Source organism: Somniosus microcephalus, unplaced genomic scaffold (assembly GCF_052327205.1).
Source record: "Somniosus microcephalus isolate GS21.2 unplaced genomic scaffold, FLI_Smic_1.0 unresolved_chr3, whole genome shotgun sequence".
Classification (NCBI taxonomy): Eukaryota; Metazoa; Chordata; class Chondrichthyes; order Squaliformes; family Somniosidae; genus Somniosus; species Somniosus microcephalus.
Genome location: NW_028225181.1, coordinates 21,945,782 through 21,957,943, shown reverse-complemented (window position 1 = coordinate 21,957,943; position 12,162 = coordinate 21,945,782). Strand labels below are relative to the sequence as shown.

The following is a 12,162-nucleotide window of genomic DNA, read 5'->3' as shown; positions in this document are numbered from 1 at the left end:
TAACACTGATATAGCCCACACCCCTCACTGTAACACTCTGATATACCCCACACCCCTCACTGTAACACTCTGATATACCTCACACCCCTCACTGTAACACTGATATACCCCACACCCCTCACTGTAACACTGATATACCCCACACCCCTCACTGTAACACTCTGATATACCCCACACCCCTCACTGTAACACTGATATACCCTCACACCCCTCACTGTAACACTGATATACCCCACACCCCTCACTGTAACACTGATATACCCCACACCCCTCACTGTAACACTGATATAGCCCACACCCCTCACTGTAACACTGATATACCCCACACCCCTCACTGTAACACTGATATACCCCACACCCCTCACTGTAACACTGATATACCCCACACCCCTCACTGTAACACTGATATACCCCACACCCCTCACTGTAACACTGATATAGCCCACACCCCTCACTGTAACACTGATATACCCCACACCCCTCACTGTAACACTGATATACACCACACCCCTCACTGTAACACTGATATACCCCACACCCCTCACTGTAACACTGATATACCCCACACCCCTCACTGTAACACTCTGATATACCCCACACCCCTCACTGTAACACTGATATACCCCACACCCCTCACTGTAACACTGATATACCCCACACCCCTCACTGTAACACTGATATACCCCACACCCCTCACTGTAACACTGATATACCCCACACCCCTCACTGTAACACTGATATAGCCCACACCCTCACTGTAACACTGATATACCCCACACCCCTCACTGTAACACTGATATACCCCACACCCCTCACTGTAACACTGATATAGCCCACACCCCTCACTGTAACACTGATATACCCCACACCCCTCACTGTAACACTGATATACCCCACACCCCTCACTGTAACACTCTGATATACCCCACACCCCTCACTGTAACACTGATATACCCCACACCCCTCACTGTAACACTGATATACCCCACACCCCTCACTGTAACACTGATATACCCCACACCCCTCACTGTAACACTGATATACCCCACACCCCTCACTGTAACACTGATATACCCCACACCCCTCACTGTAACACTGATATACCCCACACCCCTCACTGTAACACACTGATATACCCCACACCCTTCACTGTAACACTGATATAGCCCACACCCCTCACTGTAACACCGATATAGCCCACACCCCTCACTGTAACACCGATATACCCCACACCCCTCACTGTAACACTGATATAGCCCACACCCCTCACTGTAACACCGATATACCCCACACCCCTCACTGTAACACCGATATAGCCCACACCCCTCACTGTAACACCGATATACCCCACACCCCTCACTGTAACACTGATATACCCCACACCCCTCACTGTAACACTGATATACCTCACACCCCTCACTGTAACACTGATATACCCCACACCCCTCACTGTAACACTGATATACCCCACACCCCTCACTGTAACACTGATATACCCCACACCCCTCACTGTAACACTGATATACCCCACACCCCTCACTGTAACACTCTGATATACCCCACACCCCTCACTGTAACACACTGATATACCCCACACCCCTCACTGTAACACTGATATACCCCACACCCCTCACTGTAACACTCTGATATCCCCACACCCCTCACTGTAACACTCTGATATACCCCACACCCCTCACTGTAACACACTGATATACCCCACACCCCTCACTGTAACACTCTGATATACCCCACACCCCTCACTGTAACACTCTGATATACCCCACACCCCTCACTGTAACACTGATATACCCCACACCCCTCACTGTAACACTGATATACCCCACACCCCTCACTGTAACACTCTGATATACCCCACACCCCTCACTGTAACACTCTGATATACCCCACACTCCTCACTGTAACACTGATATACCCCACACCCCTCACTGTAACACTGATATACCTCACACCCTCACTGTAACACACTGATATACCCCACACCCCTCACTGTAACACTGATATACCTCACACCCCTCACTGTAACACGCTGATATACCCCACACCCCTCACTGTAACACCGATATAGCCCACACCCCTCACTGTAACACTGATATACCCCACACCCCTCACTGTAACACTGATATACCTCACACCCCTCACTGTAACACTGATATACCCCACACCCTTCACTGTAACACTGATATACCCCACACCCCTCACTGTAACACCGATATAGCCCACACCCCTCACTGTAACACCGATATACCCCACACCCCTCACTGTAACACTGATATACCCCACACCCCTCACTGTAACACCGATATACCCCACACCCCTCACTGTAACACCGATATACCCCACACCCCTCACTGTAACACCGATATACCCCACACCCCTCACTGTAACACACTGATATATCCCACACCCCTCACTGTAACACCGATATACCTCACACCCCCTCACTGTAACACCGATATACCCCACACCCCTCACTGTAACACCGATATACCCCACACCCCTCACTGTAACACCGATATACCCCACACCCCTCACTGTAACACACTGATATATCCCACACCCCTCACTGTAACACTGATATACCCCACACCCCTCACTGTAACACTGATATACCCCACACCCCTCACTGTAACACTGATATACCCCACACCCCTCACTGTAACACTGATATACCCCACACCCCTCACTGTAACACTCTGATATACCCCACACCCCTCACTGTAACACTGATATACCCCACACCCCTCACTGTAACACTGATATACCCCACACTCCTCACTGTAACACCGATATACCCCACACCCCTCACTGTAACACTCTGATATACCCCACACCCCTCACTGTAACACTCTGATATACCCCACACCCCTCACTGTAACACTGATATACCTCACACCCCTCACTGTAACACTGATATACCCCACACCCCTCACTGTAACACTGATATACCCCACACCCCTCACTGTAACACTCTGATATACCCCACACCCCTCACTGTAACACTGATATACCCCACACCCCTCACTGTAACACTGATATACCCCACACCCCCTCACTGTAACACCGATATACCCCACACCCCTCACTGTAACACTGATATACCCCACACCCCTCACTGTAACACTGATATACCCCACACCCCTCACTGTAACACTGATATACCCCACACCCCTCACTGTAACACTGATATAGCCCACACCCTCACTGTAACACTGATATAGCCCACACCCTCACTGTAACACTCTGATATACCCCACACCCCTCACTGTAACACTGATATACCCCACACCCCTCACTGTAACACTGATATACCCCACACCCCTCACTGTAACACTGATATACCCCACACCCCTCACTGTAACACTGATATAGCCCACACCCTCACTGTAACACTGATATAGCCCACACCCTCACTGTAACACTCTGATATACCCCACACCCCTCACTGTAACACTGATATACCCCACACCCCTCACTGTAACACTGATATACCCCACACCCCTCACTGTAACACTGATATAGCCCACACCCTCACTGTAACACTCTGATATACCCCACACTCCTCACTGTAACACTGATATACCCCACACCCCTCACTGTAACACACTGATATACCCCACACCCCTCACTGTAACACTGATATACCCCACACCCCTCACTGTAACACACTGATATACCCCACACCCCTCACTGTAACACTGATATACCCACACCCCTCACTGTAACACTGATATAGCCCACACCCTCACTGTAACACTGATATAGCCCACACCCTCACTGTAACACTCTGATATACCCCACACCCTCACTGTAACACTCTGATATACCCCACACTCCTCACTGTAACACTGATATACCCCACACCCCTCACTGTAACACTGATATACCCCACACCCCTCACTGTAACACTGATATACCCCACACCCCTCACTGTAACACTGATATATCCCACACCCCTCACTGTAACACTGATATACCCCACACCCCTCACTGTAACACTGATATAGCCCACACCCCTCACTGTAACACTGATATACCCCACACCCCTCACTGTAACACTGATATACCCCACACCCCTCACTGTAACACTGATATACCTCACACCCCTCACTGTAACACTGATATACCCCACACCCCTCACTGTAACACTGATATACCCCACACCCCTCACTGTAACACTCTGATATACCCCACACCCCTCACTGTAACACTGATATACCCCACACCCCTCACTGTAACACTGATATACCCCACACCCCTCACTGTAACACTGATATACCCCACACCCCTCACTGTAACACTGATATACCCCACACCCCTCACTGTAACACCGATATACCTCACACCCCTCACTGTAACTCTGATATACCCCACACCCCTCACTGTAACACTGATATACCTCACACCCCTCACTGTAACACTGATATACCCCACACCCCTCACTGTAACACTGAAATACCCCACACCCTCACTGTAACACTGATATACCCCACACCCCTCACTGTAACACTGATATACCCCACACCCCTCACTGTAACACTGATATACCCCACACCCCTCACTGTAACACTGATATACCCCACACCCCTCACTGTAACACTGATATATCCCACACCCCTCACTGTAACACTCTGATATACCCCACACCCCTCACTGTAACACACTGATATACCCCACACCCCTCACTGTAACACTGATATACCCCACACCCCTCACTGTAACACTGATATACCTCACACCCCTCACTGTAACACTGATATACCCCACACCCCTCACTGTAACACTGATATACCCCACACCCCTCACTGTAACACTGATATACCCCACACCCCTCACTGTAACACTGATATACCCCACACCCCTCACTGTAACACTGATATACCCCACACCCCTCACTGTAACACTGATATACCCCACACCCCTCACTGTAACACTGATATACCCCACACCCCTCACTGTAACACTGATATACCCCACACCCCTCACTGTAACACCGATATACCCCACACCCCCTCACTGTAACACTGATATACCCCACACCCCCTCACTGTAACACTGATATACCCCACACCCCTCACTGTAACACTGATATACCCCACACCCCTCACTGTAACACCGATATACCCCACACCCCCTCACTGTAACACTGATATACCCCACACCCCCTCACTGTAACACTGATATACCCCACACCCCTCACTGTAACACTGATATACCCCACACCCCTCACTGTAACACTGATATACCCCACACCCCTCACTGTAACACACTGATATACCCCACACCCCTCACTGTAACACTGATATACCCCACACCCCTCACTGTAACACTGATATACCCCACACCCCTCACTGTAACACTGATATACCCCACACCCCTCACTGTAACACTGATATACCCCACACCCCTCACTGTAACACTGATATACCCCCACACCCCCTCACTGTAACACTGATATACCCCACACCCCTCACTGTAACACTGATATACCCCACACCCCCTCACTGTAACACTGATATACCCCACACCCCTCACTGTAACACTGATATACCCCACACCCCTCACTGTAACACCGATATACCTCACACCCCTCACTGTAACACACTGATATACCGCACACCCCCTCACTGTAACACTGATATACCCCACACCCCTCACTGTAACACACTGATATACCGCACACCCCTCACTGTAACACTGATATACCCCACACCCCTCACTGTAACACTGATATACCCCACACCCCCTCACTGTAACACTGATATACCCCACACCCCTCACTGTAACACACTGATATACCCCACACCCCTCACTGTAACACTGATATACCCCACACCCCCCTCACTGTAACACCGATATACCCCACACCCCCTCACTGTAACACTGATATACCCCACACCCCCTCACTGTAACACTGATATACCCCACACCCCCTCACTGTAACACTGATATACCCCACACCCCCTCACTGTAACACCGATATACCTCACACCCCTCACTGTAACACTGATATACCCCACACCCCTCACTGTAACACACTGATATACCCCACACCCCCTCACTGTAACACTGATATACCCCACACCCCTCACTGTAACACTGATACAGCCCACACCCCTCACTGTAACACACGGATATACCCCACACCCCTCACTGTAACACCGATATACCTCACACCCCTCACTGTAACACTGATATAGCCCACACCCCTCACTGTAACACTGATATACCCCCACACCCCCTCACTGTAACACCGATATACCTCACACCCCTCACTGTAACACCGATATACCTCACACCCCTCACTGTAACACTGATATACCCCACACCCCCTCACTGTAACACTGATATAGCCCACACCCCTCACTGTAACACTGATATACCCCACACCCTCACTGTAACACTGATATTACCTCACACCCCTCACTGTAACACTGATATACCCCACACCCCTCACTGTAACACTGATATAGCCCACACCCCTCACTGTAACACACTGATATACCCCACACCCCTCACTGTAACACTGATATACCCCACACCCTCACTGTAACACTGATATACCCCACACCCCTCACTGTAACACTGATATACCCCACACCCCTCACTGTAACACACTGATATACCCCACACCCCCTCACTGTAACACTGATATACCCCACACCCCTCACTGTAACACCGATATACCCCACACCCCTCACTGTAACACCAATATACCTCACACCCTCACTGTAACACCGATATACCCCACACCCCTCACTGTAACACTGATATACACCACACCCCTCACTGTAACACACTGATATACCACACACCCCTCACTGTAACACTGATATACCCCACACCCCTCACTGTAACACTGATATACCCCACACCCCTCACTGTAACACTGATATACCCCACACCCCTCACTGTAACACTGATATACCACACACCCCTCACTGTAACACACTGATATACCCCACACCCCTCACTAACACTGATATACCCCACACCCCTCACTGTAACACCGATATACCCCACACCCCTCACTCTAACACTGATATACCTCACACCCCTCACTGTAACACTGATATACCACACACCCCTCACTGTAACACTGACATACCCCACACCCCTCACTGTAACACCGATATACCCCACACCCCTCACTGTAACACCGATATACCCCACACCCCTCACTGTAACACCGATATACCTCACACCCCTCACTGTAACACTGATATACCCCACACCCCTCACTGTAACACCGATATACCTCACACCCCTCACTGTAACACTAATATACCCCACACCCCTCACTGTAACACCGATATACCCCACACCCCTCACTGTAACACCGATATACCCCACACCCCTCACTGTAACACCGATATACCTCACACTCCTCACTGTAACACTGATATACCCCACACTCCTCACTGTAACACCGATATACCCCACACCCCTCACTGTAACACCGATATACCTCACACCCTCACTGTAACACTGATATAACCCACACCCCTCACGGTAACACTAATATACCTCACACCCCTCACGGTAACACTAATATACCTCATACCCCTCACTACAGGAAACTTTGGTTTATCCGGAGGTTAACTGTCCGGAATGCTCGAGCCACCGGCAAAAATCAGGAGCCGTTTCGTAAGGTTTTTTTTCTTTTCGTTGCTTTTTTCTCAACAGTCAAGCTCTGCAAGGTCTCGCTGAAGCTGTTGCTAAGCCACAGAGACGCTTGCAAGGTACGGCCGACTGTTTAGAAGCTGTTGCTAAGCAACAGGGTTTGTTGCCAGATACGGAGCTCAAAACCTCCGTATGTTTCAACATTAGCGCTGGTTTGTCCGACAGTTTTGATGGGACGGCAACAGCTCGGTCCCGTCGCTGCCAGATAGCACAAAGTTTCCTGTATAACACTCTGATATACCCCACACCCCTCACTGTAACACTGATATACCCCACACCCCTCACTGTAACACTGATATACCCCACACCCCTCACTGTAACACTCTGATATACCCCACACCCCTCACTGTAACACTGATATACCCCACACCCCTCACTGTAACACTGATATACCCCACACCCCTCACTGTAACACTGATATACCCCACACCCCTCACTGTAACACTGATATACCCCACACCCCTCACTGTAACACTGATATACCCCACACCCTTCACTGTAACACTGATATACACCACACCCGTCACTGTAACACTGATATACCCCACACCCCTCACTGTAACACTGATATACCTCACACCCCTCACTGTAACACTGATATACCCCACACCCCTCACTGTAACACTGATATACCCCACACCCCTCACTGTAACACTGATATACCCCACACCCCTCACTGTAACACTGATATACCCCACACCCCTCACTGTAACACTGATATACCCCACACCCCTCACTGTAACACACTGATATACCCCACACCCCTCACTGTAACACTGATATACCCCACACCCCTCACTGTAACACACTGATATACCCCACACCCCTCACGGTAACACTGATATACCCCACACCCCTCACTGTAACACACTGATATACCCCACACCCCTCACTGTAACACTGATATACCCCACACCCCTCACTGTAACACTGATATACCCCACACCCCTCACTGTAACACACTGATATACCCCACACCCCTCACTGTAACACTGATATACCCCACACCCCTCACTGTAACACTGATATACCCCACACCCCTCACTGTAACACTGATATACCCCACACCCCTCACTGTAACACTGATATACCCCACACCCCTCACTGTAACACACTGATATACCCCACACCCCTCACTGTAACACTGATATACCCCACACCCCTCACTGTAACACACTGATATACCCCACACCCCTCACTGTAACACTGATATACCCCACACCCCTCACTGTAACACTGATATACCCCACACCCCTCACTGTAACACTGATATACCCCACACCCCTCACTGTAACACTGATATACCCCACACCCCTCACTGTAACAGATATACCCCACACCCCTCACTGTAACACTGATATACCCCACACCCCTCACTGTAACACACTGATATACCCCACACCCCTCACTGTAACACTGATATACCCCACACCCCTCACTGTAACATGCTGATATACCCCACACCCCTCACTGTAACAGATATACCCCACACCCCTCACTGTAACACTGATATACCCCACACCCCTCACTGTAACACTGATATACCCCACACCCCTCACTGTAACACTGATATACCCCACACCTCTCACTGTAACACTGATATACCCCACACCCCTCACTGTAACACTGATATACCCCACACCCCTCACTGTAACACTGATATACCCCACACCCCTCACTGTAACACACTGATATACCCCACACCCCTCACTGTTACACTGATATACCCCACACCCCTCACTGTAACACTGATATACCCCACACCCCTCACTGTAACACACTGATATACCCCACACCCCTCACTGTAACACTGATATACCCCACACCCCTCACTGTAACACTGATATACCCCACACCCCTCACTGTAACACTGATATACCCCACACCCCTCACTGTAACACACTGATATACCCCACACCCCTCACTGTAACACTGATATACCCCACACCCCTCACTGTAACACTGATATACCCCACACCCCTCACTGTAACACTGATATACCCCACACCCCTCACTGTAACATTGATGTACCCCACACCCCTCACTGTAACACTGAAATACCCCACACCCCTCACTGTAACACTGATATACCCCACACCCCTCACTGTAACACTGATATACCCCACACCCCTCACTGTAACACTGATATACCCCACACACCTCACTGTAACACTGATATATCCCACACCCCTCACTGTAACACTGATATACCCCACACCCCTCACTGTAACACTGATATACCCCACACCCCTCACTGTAACACTGATATACCCCACACCCCTCACTGTAACACTGATATACCCCACACACCTCACTGTAACACTGATATACCCCACACCCCTCACTATAACACTGATATACCCCACACCCCTCACTGTAACACTGATATACCCCACACCCCTCACTGTAACACTGATATACCCCACACCCCTCACTGTATCACTGATATACCCCACACCCCTCACTGTCACACTGATATACCTCACACCCCTCACTGTAACACTGATATACCCCACACCCCTCACTGTAACACTGATATACCCCACACCCCTCACTATAACACTGATATACCCCACACCCCTCACTGTAACACTGATATACCCCACACCCCTCACTATAACACTGATATACCCCACACCCCTCACTGTAACACTGATATACCCCACACCCCTCACTGTAACACTCTGATATACCCCACACCCCTCACTGGAACACACTGATATACCCCACACCCCTCACTGTAACACGTTGATATACCCCACACCCCTCACTGTAACATTGATGCACCCCACACCCCTCACTGTAACACTGAAATACCCCACACCCCTCACTGTAACACTGATATACCCCACACCCCTCACTGTAACACTGATATACCCCACACCCCTCACTGTAACACTGATATACCCCACACACCTCACTGTAACACTGATATACCCCACACCCCTCACTATAACACTGATATACCCCACACCCCTCACTGTAACACTGATATACCCCACACCCCTCACTGTAACACTGATATACCCCACACCCCTCACTGTAACACTGGTATACCCCACACACCTCACTGTAACACTGATATACCCCACACCCCTCACTATAACACTGATATACCCCACACCCCTCACTGTAATACTGATATACCCCACACCCCTCACTGTAACACTGATATACCCCACACCCCTCACTGTAACATTGATATACCCCACACCCCTCACTATAACACTCTGATATACCCCACACCCCTCACTGTAACACTGATATACCCCACACCCCTCACTGTAACATTGATATACCCCACACCCCTCACTATAACACTCTGATATACCCCACACCCCTCACTGTAACACCGATATACCCCACACCCCTCACTGTAACACTCTGATATACCCCACAGCCCTCACTGTAACACTGATATACACCACACCCCTCACTGTAACTCTGATATACCCCACACCCCTCACTGTAACACTCTGATATACCCCACACCCCTCACTGTAACACTGATATACCCCACACCGCTCACTATAACACTCTGATATACCCCACACCCCTCACTGTAACACTGATATACCCCACACCCCTCACTATAACACGCTGATATACCCCACACCCCTCACTGTAACACACTGATATACCCCACACCCCTCACTGTAACACTCCGATATACCCCACACCCCTCACTGTAACACACTGATATACCCCACACCCCTCACTGTAACACTCCGATATACCCCACACCCTCACTGTAACACACTGATATACCCCACACCCCTCACTGTAACACTGATATACCCCACACCCCTCACTGTAACACTGATATACCCCACACCCCTCACTGTAACACTGATATACCCCACACCCCTCACTGTAACACTGATATACCCCACACCCCTCACTGTAACATTGATGTACCCCACACCCCTCACTGTAACACTGAAATACCCCACACCCCTCACTGTAACACTGATATACCCCACACCCCTCACTGTAACACTGATATACCCCACACCCCTCACTGTAACACTGATATACCCCACACACCTCACTGCAACACTGATATATCCCACACCCCTCACTGTAACACTGATATACCCCACACCCCTCACTATAACACGCTGATATACCCCACACCCCTCACTGTAACACACTGATATACCCCACACCCCTCACTGTAACACTCCGATATACCCCACACCCCTCACTGTAACACACTGATATACCCCACACCCCTCACTGTAACACTCCGATATACCCCACACCCTCACTGTAACACACTGATATACCCCACACCCCTCACTGTAACACTGATATACCCCACACCCCTCACTGTAACACTGATATACCCCACACCCTCACTGTAACACACTGATATACCCCACACCCCTCACTGTAACACTGATATACCCCACACCCCTCACTGTAACACACTGATATACCCCACACCCCTCACTGTAA

General features: G+C 49.8%; 1 protein-coding gene across 1 annotated transcript in view; it reads right to left on the bottom strand.

Moving 5' to 3' along the window:
* The window catches only part of LOC147091301 (ATP-dependent RNA helicase DDX19A-like), a 75,712-nt gene that overhangs the window by 3,666 nt on the left and 59,884 nt on the right, over window positions 1–12,162 (bottom strand). The gene's annotated exons all lie outside the window — the stretch shown is intronic.